Source organism: Vulpes vulpes, unplaced genomic scaffold (genome assembly GCF_048418805.1).
Source record: "Vulpes vulpes isolate BD-2025 unplaced genomic scaffold, VulVul3 u000000674, whole genome shotgun sequence".
NCBI classification, from domain to species: domain Eukaryota; kingdom Metazoa; phylum Chordata; class Mammalia; order Carnivora; family Canidae; genus Vulpes; species Vulpes vulpes.
In genome coordinates, this window is record NW_027325812.1 from 376,640 (window position 1) to 398,934 (window position 22,295).

Consider the following 22,295-nt stretch of genomic DNA (forward strand, 5'->3'; position numbering starts at 1 on the left):
CTTGGGGGTTGGCCTGGGCGCGGCGGGATCTCAGCGAATCAGCTGCCTCGCTAAACTCGGCTGCTCTGGTGGGCAGAGGAAAGCCGCTTCCGTTCCGGGAGGGATCCCCAGCGGAAAGGTGAGCCCTTGGGCTTCTGGACTTAGGTGCTAAGATGAAGTAAGAAATGATGTTCCCCGCTAACTTTATGATGTTTCAGAAATAACGCATTTAAACAGTGTAAGCCAGTATCTTTTAAAGAGGGTTTGGAAATTAATTCTTCATAGAATTACTAGGTCTAATATGTGGAAATAAACGAAGACCAAGCAAATAAGAAAATCAAAGCCTATTTACTCAGAGTTTGCTATATGGCAAGGGGTCAGCCGCAGACACTGGAGTTTTGGCAAAGACTCAAAGGCTGGCAGAGGCAAGGGAAAGCTTTACAGTGGGGGGAGGGGAGGTTTCAGGTATACCTCGATTCAAGGCTGTTTGCAATGGGAAAGCTGTGGTTGGGCTATCCAGGAGTAGGGACACATATTTGACTTTATCTGGTTGGTCCTAAATTGGAAGTGGCCACAAAATTTAGGGAAGCTGGTATTTATTAATCAAGGGCTGGCCATTTGGGGCCAGTTGTTATAGGGGCTATTGTTTGGCTTCCTGGACTATTACTACAGACAGTGATCTGACTTCTGCAAGTCTAACTTACAGCACGCTGGCTTCCTGGGGTGTTTATTATAGATAGATAGGGGGATTGGTTTCCTGGGTTGGCTTCTTCAGGTTGTAGGTCACGGTTTTGTTTTTAAGTAAAGTCTACACCCAACATAGGGCTTGAACTCCCAACCCTGAGTTGCATGCTCTTCCACCTGAGCCAGCCAGGGTTCCTCAAACTTCTGTCTTTACATATGGCCACTGTTTGTATACTCAGTCTCTCAAATAGAACATCCAGGAATTCTAAAATCTGAATTAGAGGAATCTTGCAGAATCATGGAGAGCTTTGAAAGGAGTCTGCTACTCACGTGCCAATCTGCCAATCAATCTTACCTGGTAAAGATACACCTCATTGCAAATGTGGAGTGGGGTGGGAAGTCTATAATTACAAAGTATGTTACTTGAAAACCATCATTTTCATGAATTTTATGTTTGCAGTAACAGTAGAAGAACAAGGAGAGAATAGAGTCTCTCTTAGCCTAATCTCGAAAATGATCACAGTCTTTTAGCTTTTGTGGGCAAAGTGGTCAAAAATGGACTCTGGGCAGATCATACTTATTTGAATATTCCTTGAAATCTAATTTCGTGCACAAACTTTGTTGATTTTCACAATCCTTATGCATCTTGTTTTGAGTAGGGTGAATTTTGTTACTGGGAAGATCTCTCTAATAAGAAAAGCAAGAGTGCCGTGGGGAGTGCTCTTTTTCAGAGCCGTCTCTCTCTGGACTTTTTTTTTTTTTAATATTCTATTTATTAACTCATAAGAGACACACAGAGAGAGGCAGAGACATAGGCAGAGGGGAGCCCAACATGGGACTCAATCCCAGGACTCCTGATCACCACCTGAGCCAAAGACAGACACTCAAGTGTTGAGCCACCCAGGCTTCCCCTCCCTCTGGACTTTTTAATGGAGGTTTCTCAGTTTTTGCATTGCTGCCTTTAGGAACTGACTTCTTTGGAATATTTGAGAGTCCCCTGTTTGAATTTCAGAACCACTAAGGAGCACAACACCTGAGAGAGCTAAGATGTAAGGGAAAAAAGCAAAGGAAGTTATATTTTTTTAAGTTATTACTGTGTACTCAATTTATTTAACATTGATTTTCTCATCAGAAAAAGGGAATAATAATAGCTACTATTTATAGAGCATTTGCTATGCTGTCAAGAACCCTTTTGAGAATTTATTTTTCTCCCTTACACCTGTCAGAATGGGTAAAATTAAAAAGACAAGAAATAACAGGTGTTGGTGAGGATGTGGAGGAAAAAGAACCCTTGTGAACTATTGGTGGAAATGTAAATTGGTGCTGGCCCTTGGAAAACAGTATGGACTTTCCTCAAAAAACTAAAAATAGAAATACCCTATGATCAAGTAATTCTATGATTGGGTATTTACTCAAAGAAAATGGAAGCACTAATTAGAAAAGATATGTGCACCCCTGTGTTTATTGTAGATTATTTACAGTAGCAAAGATATGTGGGCAAGCCAAGTATCTAAAATAGATGAATGGACAAAGATGTGATATCACCTCACCCCCCACCCACACACACAGAGGAATATTATTCAGCCATAAAAGAGAGTGAGGTCTTGACATTTGCAATAACAGGAACGGACCTAGAGAGTATTATGTTAAGTGAAATAAGTGAGACAGAGAAATACAAATACCTTATTATTTAACTCATATGTGGAATCTAAGAAACAAAATGAAGAGACAAACAAACAAACAAACAAAAAAAACAGACTCTTAAATACAGAGACCAAATAGTGGTTGCTGGAGGTGAGGTGGGTAGGGGGATGGGTGAAATGGATAAAGGGGATTAGGAAGTATTAACTTCTGTTATAAAATAAAGAAGTCACAGAAATGAAAAGTACAACATAGGGAATATAGTGAATAAGATTTTTAAAAAATATTTTATTTATTTATTCATGAGAGATACAGAGAGAGAGAGAGAGAGAGAGGCAGAGACACAGGCAGAGGGGGAAGCAGGCTCCATGCAGGGAGCCCGATGCGGGACTCGGTCCCAGGACTCCGGGATCATGCCCTGGGCCAAAGGCAGATGCTCAACCACTGAGCCACCCAGACGTCCCAATAGTGAATAAGATTGTAATAACACTGTTTGGAGACAGACGGTGACTACACTTACCATGGTGACCACTGAGTGATGTATAGGATTGTTAAAAAAAAAAAAAAGAACTTAATTGGGGCACCTGGATAGCTTAGTCCATTGAGAGTCTGACTTTGATCCCAGTTCAGGTCTTGATTTCAGGGTCATGAGTTCAGGCTCATTGAGCCACGCTCGGCCTGGAGCCTACTTAAAAGAATTTATCCCTCATAAGAACCCTATGTGGTAGATAGTAGTATTATCCTATTTTATAGATGGGGAAATATGTAGAGAACTTAAATTCTTGGTCCAAGGTCACACCACCTAGTATGTTGGGAAAGCCAGACAGCTATCTGCATTTAACTGCTAAGCTACATGTTGTGTCTCTACAAGGAGTTGTTGTCAGAATTAAGTGAAATAAAGTGAGAAGTCCCTAGCACAGTTCTTAGGCCACAACCACACTCTATCAGAAAGTTGTTATTCTGTAAAAGTGCCCTGGTATAAAGGCTGTTATTTTAGGTGCCACTGGGGGGCAGTATTGTCATTCAGTTGGTTTCCCCTTGTGCTTTCATCCACATAGCTGCAAAACCCCTTTGTCCTTCAAGCCATAAACCGTCTGACATCCTGTTTTCTTTTACTACATACATCTACCATCATCCTCTTTGGGTAATCCATCAATCCTAGGTCTCCGCAAATTATTTGCAGACTTGGACACCTACTTCATGACTTCCTTTCTAGTTTGACTCTTGTTATTTCGGATGTTTTTAACATATAAAGGATGATCTATTTGATTGATAGATCCACAGATAGCTAATGAACATTTGTGTTGAGCACTTAGCTAGATTCTAGGGCGAAAAAAATTAATGACATAGTTTTTGTTTCTGAGAAAGTTATAACCTAATAGGGGCAATAAACACAAATCAAAAAATGTAATGAAGTGTTATAGGTGTATTTATAACCCAGCTGTCTATAGGTATCAGCATTTTCCTTAAGAATTGGGTAGGATTGGTACAGGGACACAGGCACAAAATTGTAAATGGCATGGCACTTTCCAGAAACTGCTTGAGTTCCATATGGACAGAGCTCAGACTTGAAGGGAAGGCCTGATGAGAGGTGGAGCTAAGAGGCAAGCATTGCATCTAGCATAGCTAGAGCATTGCATGTGGAAATAGAAATGATTTATCTTTTGTTTTTATTCTGCTTTGGTTAAAATTAAGATAGAATATTGATCATATTAAAATTTGATGAGCCGTCTTAGAGTAAATAATCTTTTTTTTCTTAAAGATTTTATTTTATTTATTCATGAGAGACACAGAGAGAAAGAGGCAGAGACAGGCAGAGGGAGAAGCAGGCTCCACGCACCGGGAGCCCGATGTGGGACTCGATCCCGGGTCTCCAGGATTGCGCCCTGGGCCAAAGGCAGGCACCAAACCGCTGCGCCACTCAGGGATCCCGCTTCTTCTTCTTTTTAAAAAGATTTTATTTATTCATGAGAGACACAGAGGCAGAGACCTAGGTAGAGAGAGAAGCAGGCTTCTCACAGGGAGCCCAGTGCGGGACTCGGTCCCCAGATGGGATCACGCCCTGAGCCTAAGGCAGACGATCAACTGCTGAGCCATCCAGGTGTCCCATAAATAAAAATTAAAAAAAAAAAAAATGAAATACCTCTGCACCAGTTGTTTTCCTCTTTAATAAGGTAAAAAGGAGAAGTTTAGAGAATGTGTTCTGATGATGCAAGATCATAATAGAGACTTATCTAGTTGTGGCCAAGGTCATATTTAAGTTTAATTATGATAGGGATCCCTGGGTGGCGCAGCGGTTTGGCGCCTGCCTTTGGCCCAGGGCGCAATCCTGGAGACCCGGGATCGAATCCCACGTCAGGCTCCCGGTGCATGGAGCCTGCTTCTCCCTCTGCCTGTGTCTCTGCCTCTCTCTCTTTCTCTCTCTCTCTCTCTCTCTCTGTGTGACTATCATAAATAATAAAATAAGATAATAAAAAAATAAGTTTAATTATGATAGATTTTGTCTCTTGTTATCATGAACTACTGAAAAGTAATAAAGAGAACCTTCATAATTGTTTAAGAGCAAAGTTTTAGTTTAATATCACATGTATGCTTCTTCTAACTACAAAGCAAATGATAACCACAAAGCTGATATAACATATTAAACATGCAGGTTTTTTTTTAATCTCTATACTGTATTTCATATATAAAATTGATTTTTTTCATCTAAACTGTAAATTAGGGATCCCTGGGTGGCGCAGCGGTTTGGCGCCTGCCTTTGGCCCAGGGCGCGATCCTGGAGACCCGGGATCGAATCCCACGTCGGGCTCCCGGTGCATGGAGCCTGCTTCTCCCTCTGCCTGTGTCTCTGCCTCTCTCTCTCTCTGTGACTATCATAAATAAATAAAGATTAAAAAAAATGTTTAAAAAAAAAAATAAACTGTAAATTAACCCATCAGTTTTTTGATAAGTAATCTGCCAGTGTGCATATTGTGTAGGTTTTCATGTTAGTCATGAAGCTACGTACTCTTTGGGTCTAGCTTTCTCTTCGCAGACTGCATAAAATAAAGGATGACAGATTCAAATGGAAACACATCAAGCCTTGTTCTTCCTCAGGAATTTGGATTGGTGGGAAGACAGTGAGGAGCCTTGGAAGTCTTTTAAGCAGGAGAGAGGCATAAACAAAGTTGTGTTTTAGAAATAAATTCTGGAGCTCTGAGGAGGGCAGATAGGAGAGAGCAACCAGAGGCAGAGCAGTCCCCAGAAACTGTTGCTGGAATCCAGGTGACAAATATTTGGGGCCTGAACTAAGACAGTAAAGTGTAGATGGAGGGGATTGGGTGGACATAACTGACTTAAGGTGGTAGAATTAATATTGATTGGGTGTGGGGAGTGAGGAAGTGGTCTAGGATGATTTCTCAGGCTTCAGGCTTGGTCAGCTGGAGAGAAGGGGGTTGTCTGGCACCTAGTGTGAACTCATTACATTTGTTGAGTGGATTAGATTTAGGGATAAGAAATAAGATGAAAATGAGGAGGACCAGGGCAGCCCTGGTGGCGCAGCGGTTTAGCGCTGCCTGCAGCCCAGGGCGTGATCCTGGAGACCCAGGATCGAGTCCCATGTCGGGCTCCCTGCGTGGAGCCTGCTTCTCCCTCTGCCTGTGTCTCTGCCTCTCTCTCTCTCTCTCTCTCATGAATAAATAAATAAAATAAAAATCTTAAAAAAAAAAAGAAAAGAAAAGAAAAAGGAAATGAGGAGGACCAGATTGCAACGAAGTATCATTATTATAGTTTTGGAAAGTTGAGTTACTGCTGTGATACTCTCTAAGCACCCTGTGCTTTTCTTTCATAGTTCCCATCAGTATGTAATGATATATTTATTTGTGGGATTATATATTGAATGTCTGTTTTTTCTGCTTAGATTGTAAATTCTAAGATTTCAAATATCATGTCTACTTACTCACCTCTAATCCCTAGCTCACAATAGGAACTCTGTTTATGGAATGTATCAGTGAACCCAGTGGAAGATGTCTAGCAGGCATTTGGATCTGAGGAGCTAAATCTCAGGAGTCATCCGGACTGAAGATCAGAGTTGAAGGCGATGATTACTGAGGATGTGTTCAATGAGAAGAGAAGAAGGGCCAGGATAGAACTCTTAACGATACTGACTTTAGAAACTTGGTAAAGGAAGAGGAGCCAGCAAAAGACAATGGGAATGAATAGGAATAGAAGCAGAAAAGAGCTGGTAGAGGGTGATTTCATAAGAGCCAAAGGGAGGAGAGTTGTGAGAGGATGCTGATTCCCATTCCAATGTGGGTACAGAGTGTTTCCCACATATCCAAACCAATTCTTTAGACACTAGCTGGGTGTCCTACAATTCAACTCCATTACGACATTATCTACCTGGAGGTAGCATCAGATTCTGTAGGTTAAGGGTTCAATCACTTAAGACTGCCCTGCTTCAGATGCTGATTGCAAGCCCATCTTGTCACTCGTGCTTCTGACCCACTGGCTACAAATCAGTGTCCCACAGATCGCTCCTTGGGTTTGATTAATTTTCTGGAGCTGCTCACAGACCTCAGGAAACCCATTTACTCACTAGATTACCAATTTATTACAAAGGATATGAATCAATAGCCAGATGAAGAGATACATAAGGCAAGGTACGTGGGAAAGGGCATGGAGCTTCCATGCCCTCTCCAGATTCTTCCTGAATCGAATCTACGTGTGTTCACCAACCTGGAAACTCCCTGAACCTTGCCCTTTTTGAGTTTTATGGCAGCTTCATTATATAGGCACAATCAATTAAATCGTTGATCTTTGGTGATTAAACTATCTCTGGCCCCTTCTTTCTCCCTGAAGGTCTGGGAGTGGGACTGAAAAAATCCCAACCTTTTACTCCTGGTTGGCTCCCCTGGCAGCCAATGAAGTGCTTTTCAAAAATCACCGCATTAACATAAACCCAGTTGTGGTAGAAAGGGGGTTGTTAGGAATAACAGTATACCCACTTTACCTTCTTGACTTTGAAGTGATTTCAGGGACTGAGGAGAAAAGGCCAAACATTGTAAGGAAAGATGCTCCCGTTGCTCTCTATCCCTCAGGAAATTCTAAGGGCTTTGGGACCTGTGAGCCAGAAATATTGACGAAGACCAAACATTTATGAAAAATATGTTTTTGGTCATCTGAAAGACCAAATGTATATTTCTTAACAAATTACAGTACTGCATACTGATACACACTACTGTGTGGAAGAAGCTTGAAACCATTCTACACGAAAGGAGCCAGTCATAAAGGGCCACGTATCGTGTAATTCCATGTATGTGACATTTCCAGAATAGGCAAATCCATGGACGTGGAAAGTAGACTAGTGGTTGCCTAGGGCTAGGGTAAGAAAGAATGGTGACTGCTAAGGAGTACAGGGTTTCTTTTTGGGGTGAAGAAAGTGTTCTGAAATGAGATACCCTGTGAATATACTAAAACCTACCAAACTGTATACTTTGAAAGGGTGAATTGTATGGTGTGTGAACTTTGTCTCAATAAAGCTGTTAACACACACACACACACACACACACACACATACACACATACACACACATACACACATACGCACAAAGGCACATATCCTGGCTGTAGGGCCTGAGACTAAGCAGCTGCAGCTCTTTGGAAAGGTGTCTGACTACTTGAAGGCTTAGATCCCAAGTGTGAAGCAGCTAATCTCAGGTTGGCAGGCTTGTGGGCTCTGGTAAAATTAGCCAGCTTCCTTACTCCTAACTCCAGCAGGGGTTTGCACTGTAGTATTCCAGCTTAAACTGGAGGATGGAGGACTGAAGAGTATGGGAAATGCTCTGGTTAGCCAGGGCAGCTCTTTTCTTTCTGCTTTTTGTTTTGGTTATAACAGATGAGCAAGGATGACAATGGTCATCCTTGAGAACTGCGTGTCCAGCTGAGCAAGGATGACACTGAGTGTCCAGCTGAGCAAGGATGACACTGGTCATCCTTGAGAACTGCAAGCTTAGCTCAAATAGTGGAGTGGCCCCGGCTCTTCCCACAAGAGGGAGACGTTGTGAAAGCAGTGTATAAGGTGGAGGGTGGGCAGCACTGGAGTGGGAGGGGGCCACTCCCCGTGGGGATTCAGGAAGTCCTCTTAAGTCTCCGGGACTAGACTTTTCCTAAGCTGTGTGTGTATATGTGTGTGTGTGTTGGGTTGGGGACAGGGAGGAGATAAGGTCTGTGTGGAGAGAGGTCTTGATGATGATTTTTTTATTTTCTGCAAAGATCTTTCAGCTTTCATTCCTGAAAGACATTTCATCAGCATTATTCTTTCTGCTTTTTAAATCTTTACTCTTGGGGCACCTGAGTGGCTCAGTGGTTGAGCAGCTGCCTTTGGCTCAGGTTGTGATCCCGGGGTCCTGGGATCGAGTTCTGCATCAGACTCTACGTAGGGAGCCTGCTTCTCCCTCTGCCTGTGTCTCTGCCTCTCTCAGTGTGTCTCTCATGAATAAATAAATAAAATATTAAAAAAATATTCAGTCCTTTGGAGTTTGGGAAAGTATTGTTTAAAAGTTGGGGGTGAAAAAAAAGTTGGGGGGTGATTTTATCCTTGCAAATAAGAGCTCCTGGGTATGTTCTATAAATTAAGATTCTTGACAGTGGGGAAAATCAACTCTTTCATAGTTAATACTGGTAGCTGTGAGGTAAGTTCATGAAGCAGTGGGTAAGCAAAAGGAGCCTTCTCTAATTAAATCAAGAGAATTGTGTTGCTGAAGCTTGACAGTCTAGTTTGGGTCTTGCCTTAGACAGTCCCCACTCCCCCACCCCAAAGCCACCCCTTCTCCCATTTCCAGCAAGCTCTTTGTAGTGGGAGTGGTAAATTTATTCTTTTCTTTTCTTTTCTTTTCTTTTCTTTTTTCTTTTCTTTTCTTTTCTTTTCTTTTCTTTTCTTTTCTTTTCTTTTCTTTTCTTTCCTTTCCTTTCCTTTCCTTTCCTTTCCTTTCCTTTCCTTTCCTTCCCTTTCCCTTTCCCTTTCCCTTTCTCTTTCTTTCTTTCTTTCTTTCTTTCTTTCTTTCTTTCTTTCTTTCTTTCTTTCTTTCTTTCTTTTCTTCTCACTTGTCCAGTAAACACGGTTTAATCATCCCATTATTCTTTCCCACTTCTTAAATTTCTAATTCTGTAGGAAACAGAGAAGTAAAATTCCAAAGGCAGTTAAACAAGGAGTATTTGAAATCTGACATATATTCCCAAACAAGAATTCTTCAGGTAACATTTCTCCTTTCTCTTTGTGGAATCTTATATACTGATATGAAATGAAGTGTGATATTTAAAAAATGCCTGTCCAAGGCATCAGTTGTTGGAGTATTTGCTTATTTTTTCCCCTTGGCAGAAGTGAAGTCAGTTTTTGGAATGAGGCTGAGATTGGAGAATCTTTTAAAGTTTTATTCTTGGACAGATGCAGCATCTTCAAAAAGAGTTTGAGGTAACCTAAAGTGAAAGACATATATGCACTTAGGGATATTAAAATGCAAATTGAGTTCTCGCTTTGGCAGCACACATACTAAAATTGGAGTGATAGGGAAGATTAGCATGGCCCCTGCACAAGGATGACACGCAAATTCGTGAAGTGTGCCATGTTTTAAAAAATAAATAGCCAGTGGAGTACAAAAAAGAAATAGAAAATTAAAGTGATAGAAGAGAGAAGAAAAAGTGCTGTCGACAAAGGCTAAGAGAATTACTCTGATTGATCACTAATTAAATTTGGCTTTGAACTTTTTTTTAAATTTTTATTCATTTATGATAGTCACAGAGAGAGAGAGAGAGAGAGAGAGAGGCAGAGACACAGGCAGAGGGAGAAGCAGGCTCCATGCACCGGGAGTCCGACGTGGGATTCAATCCCGGGTCTCCAGGATTGCGCCCTGGGCCAAAGGCAGGTGCTAAACCGCTGCGCCACCCAGGGATCCCTGGCTTTGAACTGATAAGATAAATATGAAAAACTAAGTAGTTTAAAAATAATCAGTAGCATACTCTTTACTTAGAAAACACAAAGTCTCTCCTGGTAGTAAATGCATGACAGCTTTTATTATGTGGGATCTTGCATAGTTTACAGATGCATGCTGTTCTTGATAAGAATTTTTAAAAATATATTTTATTTAAATTCAATTTGCCAACATATAACACCCAGTGCTCATCTCATCAAGTGGATAAGAATTTCATAAGCAAATGCAGAGGCAATTTTCTTCAGACTTTTTTTTTTTTTAATCAAAGAAGTAATTTTATTTATCTAATTTGAGTCAAAAAGATACAGGTCATAAGTGGACAATTCAGTGAATTTTTACAAAATTAATACTTCTATTACAGCCACACAGGCCAAGAAATAGAACATTACCAGCACCACAGACAACCCGTAAAACCTCGCTCCATCTTTCACACCACCCACCTCCGCATGGGTAATCAGGAATCTGATTTGCAGCAAGATAGATTAGTTTTGCCTCTTTGTATTAAGTTTGTGAGATTCATACATCTAATTGTGTAGCTGTAGTTCTTTTTTGTCACTATATAGCATTACATTGTATGAACATATTTCAACTTACTTAACTGTTGTTACATATTTGGTTGTTTTCAGCTTTTGGCTATTGCAGATAATGCTGCTATGAACACATCTTATGATGCACATATTTTGTTGTCATTGTTATAATGTACCTAAAAGTGGAATCAATTAGTATAGGGAAGGTGGATCTTTATTTTTGGTAAATAAGGACAAACCATTTTTTCAGATTGATTGAATCAGCTCTTTGAATGGAAATGATTGATCCATATTCTTGTCAGCACTTGACATTGTCAGCTTTTTTTTTTTTTTCAGTTAAAACATTATGGTGGGTGCACAGTGACATCTGATTATGATAAACAGTTATTGACTTGAGCACCACCTAGTCTGTATGTCCAACATGGGAAGAAAGAATGTTGTGGTAGATCAGTCCATGATTCCATGTGGTGATTATAGACGCACTCATAGCATCAGGGACTAGACTGATAGGTGTCTATAGACAAACCCAGGTCTGAAGATTTGAAAGGAGGGAATAAAGGCTACTCCTTATTTTGCTGTGCACCGTATTACAGAGAGATATGTCCTCCGCTTGAGATTGAAGAAAGTCAGGGTGAACTGGCATTGTCTAGTATGGGGATAAAGGGCTGGTAGAAATGATGAAGGAAGTTGCAACACATGGAGTTTCGTGTACTGTGAAAAAGTGGTAGCTGAATGCACCAGGTAGTTTGAGTTCTCATGGTGAAATTTCCTTCTGTTAAAGCCTGAAGGAAGAGGTAGGACTCATAGAGAAAGGTGTAGAATGGCACCGATAAAACAACAACAACCAAAATAGTGCTAATAATATCTAATAATTTTATACTGTTTTATGTGTGTTAACTCATTTAACTCTCAACAAATCACTGAGGTGTCATTTTCCCATTTTGAAAATGAGCATCCAGGTATAGAGAGGTTAATTCACTTACCCAAGGTCACAAAACAAGTAAATGATAAAGCCCGAATTTGGACCCAGGTAATCTGGTCTCACAATCCAGGCTCAAGACTTTATGGTATTCACAAAATTAGGGTTGGGGGCAGGGGAACTCATGCAGAGAGATTCTTAGAAAGGAAGAAAAGGAGAAGTAGGCAGGAAATTAGCAGGTAGTCTCACTGGTATCAACTAACAGGCTCCCCCCCAAAATGTTCTGACAAATGGAATACATTGTGCACTGTTGCTGAAGAGGAACATCATGGAAGCTTGAAACATCGCCAGGTTGGGATGTGAGAATCTTCAGAACACAGCAAGTACAATGGCTAGGTAGGGAAGCCCACACAGCAGAGAGCCTAACATTGAGGATTGCTAGTCTTCCCTCCTTCTCACATCTGTATCAGGTTTTTATGGTTGCTCTACTGAGGGATAGATATAAGAGTATTGCTGCTAGTTTCTTTTGGGTTTCCTGGTTGTAGAGAAACCAATCGGGGGCGCGGTTGATACTTACATTTTTAATATCCATGCCAGTGGCTAGGGACCCTGTGGTTGCCCTAGATTCCAAGACAACTGGAGAGATAATTCATGGGGCTTCAAAGGAGCCCTGTCACTAAGACCTGGGCTGAAGGATGGGATCTGGAGACTGGTAATGGGGAGAGAGGAACAATGGAGGGACAACCTAGTGGTGCTTAGGTAGAGATTAGACCATCTCTACTTCTTCTTGGAGCCCCTGGACATGTCCCACTTCCCTACATCCTTTTATACCATTGTTTCCTCTTCTGCTAGCTTTTCCCTTTTTTCCTTATACTTACATTGCCCCACCCAAAAATATAAATAACCTTCTCTGGGAGAAGAGCTCACTCTAAATGGGGAGAAGAGGAAGGAGATCTCAGGCTGGGAAATGGCCAGATGACCTCTGTCGTTTATGTGGATAGTCTCAGGACCAAGTCCCCAAGACAGAACAGGCCAATGACTGCACTGTTGGTAAAGAAAAGGCTCTGTAGGTGTTCCCTGCAGAGTCATGTTTGAACTCAAGCATCTCCAGCCCAAGGACATAGCTCAGTGAAGACACTAAGCAGAACCCTGCCCCAGTGTTGCTCATCTCCCTGAGACTTAACTCAGGCTTTCTGCTCTCTCTTTCCAGCTTCCTTCAGGTTGTTCCCCATCCTTTCCAACACTTACTATTTCTTGTCTTTTTGGATCCTATATATATGTTGACTGTGTATATGTGGGTTTGTTTCTGGGCTCTTGATTCTGTTTCCTTAGTCTCTGTGTGTTTTTATGCCAGTAACATACTTCTTTGATTACTGTAGCTTTGTAGTATAGTTTGGAATCAGGAAGTGTGAGGCCTCCAGCTTTGTTCTTCTTTCTCAGTATTAATTTGGGTATTAGGGTCTCTTTTTGCTTCCCTAAAAATTTTAGGATTGTTTTTTCTACTTCTGTGAAAAATGCCATTGGAATTTTTTTAAAAAAGATTTTATTTATTTATTCATGAGAGAGACAGAGAGGGAGAGGCAGAGGCACAGGCAGAGGGAGAAGCAGGCTCCATGCAGGGAGCCTGATGCAGGACTCGATCCCGGGACTCCAGGATCGTGCCCTGGACTGAAGGCAGGCACTCGACCTCTGAGCCACCCAGGGATCCCCCAGGATTTTCTATATATATTGACCATGCTTGCATCTCAAGGATTTGAAAATGGAAATCTTCCTAGGACTCCCCCATCTAATCACTAGGTCCTAGGGTATCTGCCTCTTATATTTCTTTCTTTCTTTTTTTTTTTTTATTTACTTATGATAGTCACAGAGAGAGGGAGAGAGAGAGAGGCAGAGACACAGGCAGAGGGAGAAGCAGGCTCCATGCACCAGGAGCCCGATGTGGGATTCGATCCCGTGTCTCTAGGATCGTGCCAAACCGCTGCGCCACCCAGGGATCCCGCCTCTTATATTTCTAATTGCTCCCTTCCTCTTCAGATCCACTGAATGGTTAACTCTTTCATCTCCTGTATATCTTTGTTTCAGATGTTGCTTTCTCTTTGAGGCCTACTCTGACAACTAAATGCTATAAACTATCCTCTCTCCAGCCTTCTTGATCCCCCTTATTCTGCTCTTTTTCTTTTTTCCAAAGTGCATATCCTCTTCTAACCTATTTATTATGTCTATTGTTTACTTTTTTAAAAGCTTTATTGAGATCTAAGTCACATACATACTTCACACATTTAAAGTTTACAATTCAGTCACTCTTAATATATTCACAGTTGTGTGATCATAACCAAAATAAATTTTAGAATATGTTTATTACTCTCTTTCACAGTCACTCCCCATTTTCCCTCAACTCCTTCAGCCCAACCCTAGGTAACTACTCATCTACTCTTTGTCTCTATAGATTTGTCTATTCTAGAAATTTCATATAAATTGAATCATGCAATATATAGTCTTTAGCAACTGACTTCTTCCACTGAGTATAATGTTTTCAAGGTGCCAAAGCAACTGAGCCATTTTACATTTTCATCAGCAATGAATGAGGGGTGAGCACTTAATGCAGTACCTGGCACATAGTGGGTGCTCAATAAATGTTTATTAGATGAATGAATGAAAAAATGTAGGACACAGTCTACATTTTTTAAGCATGCCAATTAAGGGCTTTCCTGATCAGGTCCCTACTATTTTTCTAGCATCATCTCCAGCCTTACAAAACTCTCTGCCTTCTCATTTCCTGTTCCTGCTGCCTGGGGTATACTTCTTAGTGTGCTGAGCTTCTGTTCACTTCTAACACTACCTCTGCCCTTACATCTTTGGCAAAAATAGGTGCTTTCTCTTCCTGTCGTCTCCACATTTTCTTAGTGATTTATTTCTATTTCTATATCCCCTACTTGTTTTGTGAGTTTTTTAAGGGTTGGCACTGTTCTACTCATCTTTGTACCCTCAGTCCTTACCCAGGGTTTGGCACAGAGTTGGTATTTAATAAATGTCTGTTTCAGTGAATAAGTAGAGGAAATGGCAGGAGCAAAACCCCAGAGGGAGAAACTGAGTTTTCCAACTTGACTGTTAAAAAACAAAATTCAACAGAGTAAATTTGAGGATCTAATTGACTTTATTAAATAATTCATGAATCAGGCAGTATCCCATTTAGCAAGTAGAGGGGAGCTGCACTGAGCTTGGAAAAGGAAAGGTTTTTAAGAAGAAATTTTTTAGCAAGGAATGCATTCTTTAGGCAAGGTTGCCCTCCTAAGGGAGAAAGGGTCTATGGGAGATTATCTCCTAGTGTTGGCCAGGAAATTCCATTTTGGATGGTTAAAGGTTGCATTCCTGGGGAGGTTGAAACTGTAGTTAGCTTCAGTATTAAATCATGGTTTACTGACATGGGATCTTAACATAAGTGACTCCATTTGGGGCCTGAAGTTTTCTTTTTAACGTTCCCCCCTTTTGATCAGACTTTGAGTTTAAGTGAGAAATGTGATTTAAAAAAATTGTTTTTTGAGATGTGATAAAAATTTAAGGCATTAGCGCCACCCTCAACTACTATTCTGCAGTTTTTCACAGCTGTTAGAAAAACAAAATTCAACTGAGTAAATTTGAAGATTTAATTGGCTTTATTAAATGATTCATGAGTCAGGCATCCTCCCATCTAGCAAGTAGAGGGGAACTCAGAGGAGTTGTACACAATGGAAGGTTTTTATAGAAGGAGGGTAGGGCAAGAAAATTATTAACAAAAGAAAAGGATTATTCTAGGCAAGGTTGCTTTCCCTTAGGGGGAAGATTAGGGGGTTTTAGCATTCAGATTATCCCATCTTCCTTTGGAGGATGGAGAGAGCCCATGTGGCCGACTCATAGGTGCTGATCAGAAAATTCCTGGTTAAGACTATATTTCTGGGAGAAGGTTGAAACTGCAGTTAAATTAGGTATTAAGCCCCTAATTAAAACTAAATTAGGCCTTGACCTAAGTGATACCGTTTTGGGCCTGTGTTTTTCTTTTTAATACAGCTTTTGTTGATCCTTTGGTATTTATAGGTCATGACCTTTTTTTGCTTAATTTCTGAGATATCCACAGGTTATAACCTCAGATTCACAATTTTTGAGTTGTTCATCCTCTTTGTTCTTTTTCTGATGTCCCAGTCTTAGGGAGATCATTTGCTTGGTGGTTAGTGGCTATGAACATGCATATAAAACTTTTGAGAGAATAAAACACATCAGAGAGATTATTATAATTATTTTAAGGAGGATAATTTCCAATGTTTGAAGTGTACTTTGAAGCCATAGTCCCTAGGACCCAAACCAATCAAAATCAAATAAGTCAAACAAAGACTTTATGGAAGGAGTCACCTTTTTAAGCCAAGTGGCTTATTCAGTGATCTTATGTAGTTGAGTTTTAGCTTTCCCACAAGTGTTAATCTAGATATCACACGTGGTGTTAGCCACAACAGAGACACCTTGTTCAGCTAACATATAATCAAGGACTATCTTATTATGAAGAACAACTTTGAGAGTCTAAGGATCCTTGTTGGGCAGCTGTTGTTTTAGCAAAATTTTGCAATATCTTCAAGAGTTAAGGAGAAGTTTCTGATCATATTCTCATTTACTTTTACTCCTAATCAGGGAAGTATGACTCTGACAAAGAAAGTGAATCCTGAGTCACAAATGCCTCTTGGTAGGTTTTTTCTAACTTAATAATGTCAATCCAGGGAAACCGATCATTGAGATGTCTTATTTCACTTGTGAAAAATTAGGGACACAGTTAGAAACCCTAAGAGGCATCGCCCAGCTACGCTATTTAGCCATTCATAGACTCAAGGGGAATGGTAATCACCACAGACAGAGGCAAACTCTGAGAAGGCACAGACCAATGCCAGTAACGTGGCATTGTTAATGGACAGATAGAAGATTTGATGACAAATCCAGTAGTCTGAAAGGTGAAGGTTTCCACTCCTAGCCATGACCTAGGAGATGTGGATGATGGTATCTTTCCAGGTCAGCACCAGAGGAAAGAAAGGGAAGAAGAAAGCATTTCATATTTAGTTAAAGTATGAAGTCTTGATCTGATGTCTTAGGAGAGAAGCAGTCTATCTCAATGTCAGCTTATTTTCCTACTCACTTTGATTTGGAAGTCTCCACTGCTTGTGTAGGACCAGATGTAGGTGGGGCCTTCTTCAGCTGTGGATGCATTTTCAAGGTTTAAGTCCCTGAAATCTGGCTGCCCTTTAAGTAGTGAAGAAGACCTGGTAAAGTCACTTCCAAGGAGATTCAAAAGGCAGTCTTTGCTCTTACCTGTTCCAAATCAGAAGGATGGAAGAAAATTGGAAGCTAAACAAAAAGTGTCTAGTCGTGGGCCCTTGGGTGGCTCAGTTGGTTAAGTGTCTGCCTTTGGCTTAGGTCATGATCCCAGGGTCTTGAGATCGAGCCATGCATCAGGGGCCCGGCTTTTCCCTCTCCCTCTGCCCGTTCCTCCCCCTGCCTGTGTTCTTTATGTCAAATAAATAAATAAAATATTTTTTAAAAAGTCTAATCATATCTGAGTCTAGGCCCATCTCTTTAAGATATGATATTCTGAAGCACCTGGGTGACTCAGTCATTTAAGCATCTGCCTTTGGCTCAGGTCATGATCCTGGAGCGGGGGAGGAGGGGAGGGTTCCTGCTCAGCAGGGAGTCTCTTTCTTTCTCTCCCTCTTTCACCAGCTTATGCTCTCTCTCTCTCTCTCAAATAAATGAATAAAAATCTTTAAAAAAAATAGGATATTCCAGTCAAAGCTTTGGTAATACAACCAGTCTTTCTACTTGTGTCCTGTTAAAAGGAGAACAGATTTTCACTGAATTTATGTAAATGACTATTTTTGTCATAAAAAGAATACTCAAGAGTTTTTGAACTATGGAGGGATCAGGTAGGGAGAGAAAGTAAATGTCTATATCTTACCAAATTTTTGGTAAGTTACAAGAAAAAGAAGTTTTCCTAAAATATGAAAAAGCAAAATTTTAGAGAATGAGTGATGTTTTAAACGAGTCATAAAAATTATAATAATCTTCTTCAGTTCATTAGTCCCATGTTATTAATTCTAATTCTTGTTCTGTTTAAATCCAGTTTTCCCACCAGTTTTGGAAATTCTTAGTTCAGTTGTATGATCTGAAAGTTATCAGAAATCTGTATTCTAGAGTACTTGTCAGATTCCTTTCCATGAATTTCTCTGAAGATGAAACATTTGCTGGAAGCTTTTGTAAAGGCATCTGAGTAAAGCAGTAACTGTTTGTAAATGGCTTAAAAAGGTCATGGTTAACAATAGCCAAATTATGGAAAGAGCCCAGATGTCCATTGACAGATGAATGGACAAAGAAGATGGGGTATATATAGTCAATGGAATATTACTCAGCCATCAAAAATGAAATCTTACCGGGACATCTAGGTAGCTCAGCAGTTGAGCATCTACCTTTGGCTCAGGGCGTGATCCCAGGGTCCTGGGATCGAGTCCTACATCAGGCTCCCTGCATGGAGCCTGCTTCTCCCTCTGCCTGTGTCTCTGCCTCTCTCTCTCTCTCTGTGTGTGTGTGTCTCATGAATAAATAAATATTTTTAAAAAAGATTTTATTTATTTATTCATGAGACAGAGAGAGAGAGAGAGAGAGGGAGAGAGAGAGAGAGAAGCAGAGACACAGGCAGAGGGAGAAGCAGGCTCCATGCAGGGAACCCGACATGGGACTCAATCCTGGGTCTCCAGGATCATGCCCTGGGCTGAAGGCAGACTCTAAACCACTGAGCCATCCAGGGATCCCCTAAATCTTAAAAAAAAAAAAAGAAGTTTTACCATTTGCAATGATGTGGATGGAACTAGAGGATATTATGCTAAGTGAAATAAGTAAATCAGAAAAAGACAGTTATCATATGATTTCACTCATATGTGGAATTTAAGAAACCAAACAGAGGATCATGGGGAAGGGAGGGAAAAATAAGACGAAATCAGAGAGGGAGACAAATCATAAGAGATTCTTAATTAGGGATGCCTGGGTGGCTCAGCAGTTGAGCCTCTGCCTTTGGTTCAGGGCATGATCCCAGGATCCGGGATTGGGTCCCACATCGGGCTCCTTGCAGGGAGCCTGCTTCTCCTTCTCCCTCTGCCAGTGTCTCTGCCTCTCTGTGTGTCTCTCATGAATAAATAAATAAAATCTAAAAAAAAAAAAAAAGATTCTTAATCATAAGAAACAAACAGGGATGCTGGAGGGGTGGGGTGGGGGGATGGGGTAACTGGATGATAAACATTAAGGAGGACATGTGATGTAATGAGCATTGGGTGTTACATATACCTGATGAATCACTGAACTAATAATACACTATATGTTAATGAATTGAATTTAAATAAAATAAAATTTAAAAAGTCATTAAGGTCTGATTAGAGTTCATTACTATGTCATTGACAAGATGATAACTAGAATTACAAGTGATAGCATATACTAGGAATTATCAAATTTCTAGGTTTCATACAATTTGTAAAACACTTATTTTCATAATGTATATCTACATAAATATAATCGACGAAGGGTTAAGCATCACTTATTTTATAATGTTTCCCATGAAATCTAACATACCAAATAAGCCTAATTAGTTTCATATCTCTCTTTTATGAGGAGATCAAATCTTTTGAAATGTTCCAGGAACCCTCAGGAAAACTTAAAAGTTAGTTTGTGGTCAAAAGACTTCATTTAGAATTTGATTCTGGGAAAATTATCAAAGGATACTAAAGGGGCTTTAAAATACTTGGTCAAATAGGATCATAGGTCACCGTGAAACAGTACTTAGTTATCCATTTAACCGAAGTGACATTAAGACTTTATGGGCCAATACAGAAAGTTAAATAGTTGTAAAAAGCCTTAGCTCTTTTTTTTTTTTTTAAGATTTTATTTTACTTATTCATAGAGGCAGAGAGAGAGGCAGAGACACAGGCAGAGGGAGAAGCAGGCACCACACAGAGAGCCTGACGTGGGACTAGATCCCGGGTCTCTAGGATCACGCCCTGGGCTGCAGGCAGCGCTAAACTGCTGTGCCACCGGGGCTGCCCCCCCCCCTTTTTTTTTTTAAAGATTTAATTTATTTATTTAAGATAGAGCATGAACTGTGGGAAGGGCAGAGGGAGATGGAGAAGCAGGCTCCCCACTGAGCAGGGAATTCTACACAGGGCTCAGTCCCAGGACCTGGGATCATGACCTGAGCCGAAGGCAAGCACTTAATGCATTGAGCCACCCAGGACCCCCCTTAGCTCTTTTAATATTAAACTCAGCTTTTTTCTTCTGAGTAATTAAAGATCCGATAAAGACAAAATGTAGAATCTTTGTTTTTCTAGGCAGATTACATTAAAGGTAAAGAAAAACCCCTTTTATCAGGTTTTTATTAAGAACAGACCAAAAAACAAAACAAAACAAAACAAAAAACAGACCAATAATCTAAGGAAATCATCCTTTAAAATTTTTTAAAATTTAAATTCCATTTGATTAACATATACTGTATTATTGGTTTTAGAGGTAGAATTCAGTGATTCATCAGTTGCATACAATACCCAGTGCTCATTACATTGCATGTTCTCCTTAATGCCCATCACCTGGTTACACTGTCCCCCCCCACCTACCTGCCCTCTGGCAACCCTCAATTTGTTTTCAATAGTTAGGAGTCTCTTATGGTTTGCCTCCCTCTCTGTTTTTGTCTTATTTTCTTCTTCCTTCCCATCCCTTATGTTCATCTGTTTTGTTTCTTTTTTACTTTTTAAAAAATTATTTATTTATTTATTTATTTGAAAGAAAGAGAGAAAGCACAGGATGGAAGAAGGTACAGAGGGAGACGAGAAACAGACTCTCCACTGAGCAGGGAACCCAATGTGGGGCTTGATCCCAGGACCTTGAGATCATGACCTGAGCTGAGGGCAGATGCTTAATGGACTGAGACACCCAGGCACTCCTGTTTTGTTTCTTAAATTCCACATATGAGTAAAATCATATGGTATTTGTCTTTCTCTGACTGACTTGTTTCCTTCTAGTTCCACCCATGCCATTGTAAAAAAAAAAGATTTCATTCTTTTTGATGGCCACTATTCCATTGTGTGTAGGCATACTTTATATACTTATGCACATATATATACTTTTATGTTAAGTGACTCCATTTTGGGTTTGTAGTTTTCTTTTTAAGAACCGCAGACTGACATTAGTAGGTTGGACTTTAGGTACAGGGCCTGAAATCATCTGGTGAGGTTTATACTTTGTCTGGTGGGCCACTGGGGACTGCTGAAGGGGAATAACATGACTGAGGCTGGGCCCGAGAAAAATGAAGCCAGCAGTGATGTGTAGAATGAACTGTAAGCTGGGAGACAGATTAGCTGGGTGAGAAGAGTGAAGGTAAAAATCCAAGGTAGAGTGTCAGGAAGAGCAGAGGAGTAAGAAATAGTAGTAGAGAATTTGTAGGATGTGGTTTCCTTTCCAACCAGGACCTAGCAGAGTGGCTCCCACAAAGAAGGACTGTTGTGCTGTTAACATGGTAGTGACCAGAGAACACACTGTCGACCTTCACTAGCACATCCACTGAGTGAGTTTCAAGAAGCATCGCCTCTCGTACTCAAAGAGATCCAAAAAATTGCCATGAAGAAGATGGGAACTCCAGATGTGTGCATGGACATCAGGCTCAACAAAGCTCTCTGGGCCAAAGGAATAAGGAGGAATGTTCCATTTTGTATCTGTGTGTGTGGTTGTCCAGAAAACATAATGAGGATGAAGATTGACCAAAATAGCCCTATATGTTGGTTAACTATGTATCTGTCATCACTTTAAAAAATCTACAGACAGTTAATGTGGATGAGAACTAACCAACTGCCAACTATCAAATAAAGATATAAAATGCACCAAGAACAAAAAGAAGAAGAAGAAGCTGTATGGTTTGAAAAGCAACTGAGTGTGAGTGAAGAGTGATGAAAATGGAACAGCCGAAGACTGGACAAGGCTTTGGACAAGCCCAGTTCCTGGCAGAGTGGTCAGGTTGAGTAGGAGAGTCTTGGCTTATTACATTTGCTTCCATGCGTCTTTGTGGAATTAGATACTTTCTAACTATCTACAGAGGGGAAAAGCCTGTAGAAACGCTATGTATTACAATTGCGGCCTTTAAGAAAAACATAAATACTGCAGGGGATACATGACATATAATTATAGTTGATCAATTAGGTGCAGTGGCATTGTTTTTCAATTGTGCTGAAAACAACAGTGGGGCACCTGGGTGGCTCAGCAGTTGAGCGTCAGCCTTCAGTTCAGGGCATGATCCCGGATCCTGGGTCCGAAGATCGAGCCCCACATCGGGCTCCCCACATCGGGCTCCCCGCAGGGAGCGCCTGCTTCTCCCTCTGCCTGTGTCCCTGCCTCTCTCTCTCTCTCTCTCTCTCTCTGTGTCTCTCATGAATAAATAAATAAAATCTTAAACAAACAAAACACAAAAAAAAACCAAACAGGCTCTTCCAGAAGTGGTAATTGTTTATTCAATTCAATTACATACTGGACGAAAGCCCT

The 22,295-nt window shown here is 40.6% G+C and overlaps 1 protein-coding gene and 1 non-coding gene across 4 annotated transcripts in view; both read left to right on the top strand.

The window, feature by feature from the left end:
* Nucleotides 1–23: 23 nt before the first annotated feature.
* The window catches only part of HSD17B6 (hydroxysteroid 17-beta dehydrogenase 6), a 41,491-nt gene continuing 19,219 nt past the window's right edge, over nt 24–22,295 (top strand). The window contains exon 1 of one of the 3 annotated variants that reach the window (XM_026001908.2): nt 24–118. The gene's annotated coding sequence lies outside the window, so the exon portion shown is untranslated. Of the gene's footprint in view, nt 119–9,454; nt 9,538–22,295 lie in introns of those variants that run through there. The other 2 variants (XM_072746224.1, XM_072746223.1) reach the window with 2 other exon arrangements.
* On the top strand, nt 9,809–9,913 carry LOC112922427 (U6 spliceosomal RNA). The gene has a single exon (XR_003235438.1). It is a non-coding gene; the product is annotated as a U6 spliceosomal RNA (small nuclear RNA).